The sequence below is a fragment of the Muntiacus reevesi genome, chromosome 3, assembly GCF_963930625.1.
Source record: "Muntiacus reevesi chromosome 3, mMunRee1.1, whole genome shotgun sequence".
In the NCBI taxonomy this organism is placed as follows: Eukaryota; Metazoa; Chordata; class Mammalia; order Artiodactyla; family Cervidae; genus Muntiacus; species Muntiacus reevesi.
In genome coordinates, this window is record NC_089251.1 from 112,264,771 (window position 1) to 112,268,357 (window position 3,587).

A 3,587-nucleotide genomic window follows, 5' to 3' on the forward strand; every position below is an offset into this window, starting at 1 on the left:
CATCCATGCTGTGGGAGGGTGGCTCACCCCAGTGCCACGGGGCAGAGGCTCCGGTGCTGGAGACCTTTCCAGATCACACACTATGTGTCTCTTCATCCGGCTGTTCATCTGCATCCTTTGTTGTAACCTTTAATAAACTACTAAAGGTAAGTAAGTGCTTCCCTGAATTCTGTGAGCCACTCTAACAAATGGATCGAACCCTAGGAGGGGGTCATTGGAACTGTTGATGTGTAGACGGCTGGTCAGACTAGCCTCTGAAGTGTGTAGCAAGGGGCAGTTTTATGGGACTGAGCCCTTAACCTGTAGAGTCTGATTATATCTCTGGGGTGATAGTGTCACAATGCAGTTGAATTCTAGGGCACAATTCTAGTTGGTATCACAGAGAATTACTTGGCATGGAGAAATTCCCTGAGAAGATAGGGCTTTTCCCGACACGGTTATCCAGGCAAGAGGGTGGAGTGTATTCCAGGCAGAGGGAATGGTATATGCAAAGTCCTGTGGTGGGAGGAAGTGCTCCAAGTTTGTCTTTTCAAGATAGTGGGTTGAAGACATCTTCTTCCTCTTTTCTTCTTGAAAATCCCCCTGCCCCCCAACACACACCCACACACACTAAGGAGAACTAGAAATAAGAACTCCATCTTCTTTTTTTTTCTTTTTTTTAGAACTCCATCTTCTAAGAAGATATTTCTGACCTCAAACTAAAATATTGTAGAAAACAACCAAATACTCTAGATTCCAGTATGGTTAAATAATAGTTATTAAACAATTCTTTTTTTCCCTAGCTCTAGAACTCAGCCTCCTCAGCCCTGCCCTTTCTCACTGCATTAACTAACAAAATTCCAGTGCCTGGTCCTAAGAATGAAAATCTCAACTTCTATAAAAACAAGCCTCAGAAAGATGGGGAGGACCTGTCTTTTCTCCCCTGAAGTACCTGTAGAAACAGAAATATTTACTATACTCCATCATAAAAATGAATTTAAGGATCAGACATGATAGAGGTGAAAGCAAGAAATTTCATGAGCATGTCCAACTTGTTTTCCTGTCCAATGTCTTAGAAAGATTGAAGGCAGGAGGAGAAAGGGAGGACAGAGGATGAGATGGTTGGATGGCATCACCGACCTGATGGGCGTGAGTTTGAGCAAACTTGGGGAGTTGGTGATGGACAGGGAGGCCTGGCGTGCTGCGGTCCGTGGGGTCGCAAAGAGTCAGACACGACTGAGCGACTGAATTGAGCTGTAGAGACTGTGGGGCTATGCATGAGAAATGTGTTAGCTCTGTTCATGCACATCAGTCCTGGGAAGGGCTCTTCGCACAGTCTTAAAAGACAGCCAGGCTTCAGATTGTTCAACATTCTGTGCAAGTAGCTTTTAAATTTCCCACTTAAGACTGGAATGGCAGCTGGCTGCTTTAACTGATCATTTGAGCCAGGATAATCACTGAAAGGCAGCAGGATGCTCCGGTCCTCCCCCCAGGTCCTCGGCCTGCCTTTTGTCTGTGGAGAACTTGGTCAAAGAATAACTTAAGTCTCCCGGCGCTGCCGCGGGGAGGGCAAGAGTCACAGCTGGAGGCCCCGGCTCGGAGATCCACTGCCCGCACCTCCGTGCCACCCTCAGCCTGCGGCGCAGCCCTCTGCCCGCAGGATGGATGGCGCCTCTCGGGGCTTGGGCTCCGGGGACAACGCCCTGACCACTGAGGCTCTTCTCGCGGCGCTGGGTGCAGGAGTGATGGTGCTCAGTCACCACTGAGCGTGACTGCTGCTCACCCAGGTGGGTCATGAGACGAGGCCCCCCACCACTGGGACCAACGTGCTGGGGAGGAAGGTCCTCTACCTTGCACGCCAAGCACGATGTGAGTGGACGGACAGACAGGGCTGCTCCAAGGCTGAGCCCCCAGGCTGACGTCCAATGCCCTCTCCACGGTGACCCAGGGCAGCAGGGAGAAGGTACCAGATGAGATCCAGCAGGTTTCCAACAAGAATGACATGAAGACGCCTCTGAAGAAGGCGGTGAAGGAGACCTACGCGATAATGATGCCGTGGGTGGTTGTGCATGCTGGCCCTCCCCCAGCAAGTCATCTCAGCGCGCGGCACGGTCCAGTTTGTGGGATGGGAGGCCAAGTCCAGCGGCGTGTTGACCTCCTTTGGGAAGATTTTCAAAGAAGAGGGCCTGCTGGGATTCTTTACGGGCTTAACCCCCCACCTCCTGGGAGATTTTCTTGTGGGGCTGTAACCTGCTGGCCCACTTCATCAATGCCTGCCTGGTGGTTGACAGCGTGAGTGATGCCCCAGGCTGGGGAACGACCAGAATCTAGGTTCCCAGTTTAGTCAGGCGCTGGTCATCCGGGCCGACACCAAATTTGTGATGGGGATTGCGATGAGCCTGCTCCCCTCCTCCTTCCTGCTGGTCAGTGATTTCTTGGCCGTGAACGACTGTGGGCTGCAGGCCGGACTCCCTCCTTAGTCCCCAGTGTTCAAATCTTGGATCCACCGCTGGAAGAACCTGCGTGTGCAGGGCCAGCTCTTCCGAGGCTCCAGACCGCTTTTCCACCAGGTGTCATCAGGAGCGTGGTTTGCCCTGGAGTAAGTTGAATCACCTGAAAAAACAAACCACGCTGTCTCAGCCTGGCCACCGCAAGTGAGGCCTGATCATCTCGGGGCTCCTGTCAGACGACCACCCCAGCATCACCTCCGGGTGCTCTAGCATGGGTGGACATCAGTTTCCATATTTCCCATGCATCTGTCCAGAAGCGGGGACTGGGTGGGGGTGAGGCTTCGTCCGGTGGATTGGGCACTCTTAGACCCGGGGAAGGTGGGGTGGAGCTGGGGAACGGGGCTCAATCCCCTTACTCTGCAGATTTCCCGAGTCTGCCTCGTGCAGGGGGCCAGAGACGGGCTTGTGGAGGCCCACGTTGCATGGGCAGAGGCTCATGAGTTCAGGTCCTACCTCCCACTCACACCCTTCAAGTCACCCCCCGCTCACATCAAGCAGCTCAGCTGGGAGTTTCATGCTCTTGCTTTGTAAATAGGATGTGATCCCCTTTCACCAGGCCACCGTCACGTCCAGGCCTTGGCTAGGAGGCTATCTTTGTTTTTCTCAACACTACTTGTCTGAGAAGACAGCACCTTCTAAATGGGAAATCGTGTGACTGCTCAGAATGTATTCCCACCCTCGCCCCTACCCCACCCTGGTCAAGGCAAAGGCTCCTCAGTAAAAAAAAAAAAAGGCTCCTCAGTTTAATGGCGATGCCTTGCGTGCAGGATGTCGTTGTCTGTGCAATCATGAACACTCGGATGTTAGGCAGATCAATGTCTCTAGTCGTATCCAGTTTAAAGTACCTAATAAGATCTGACCCTTTCTCCGGCAAATAAATGCATTGGTGGTGATTTGGGGGAAAAAAAAGAAAAAATTTAATCAGAGAAATGAGAACATGTGAAAAACAAAGGAGACCAAATAGTAATAATGTAGTCATCAAGTATAGTCAAGAATCTTTAGTTCCTTCTCAGTGGCTATACATATTATTCTGAGTCATATCCTGTGAGCTGTCTTATAGATACTGAAACCCCAGGTGGAGAAGTTAATTACACGATG

The 3,587-nt window shown here is 51.2% G+C and overlaps 1 pseudogene; it reads left to right on the top strand.

Moving 5' to 3' along the window:
• The first annotated feature begins 989 nt into the window (after positions 1–989).
• LOC136164087 (mitochondrial carrier homolog 1 pseudogene) lies at positions 990–2,582 on the top strand (annotated as a pseudogene).
• Positions 2,583–3,587: the final 1,005 nt, after the last annotated feature.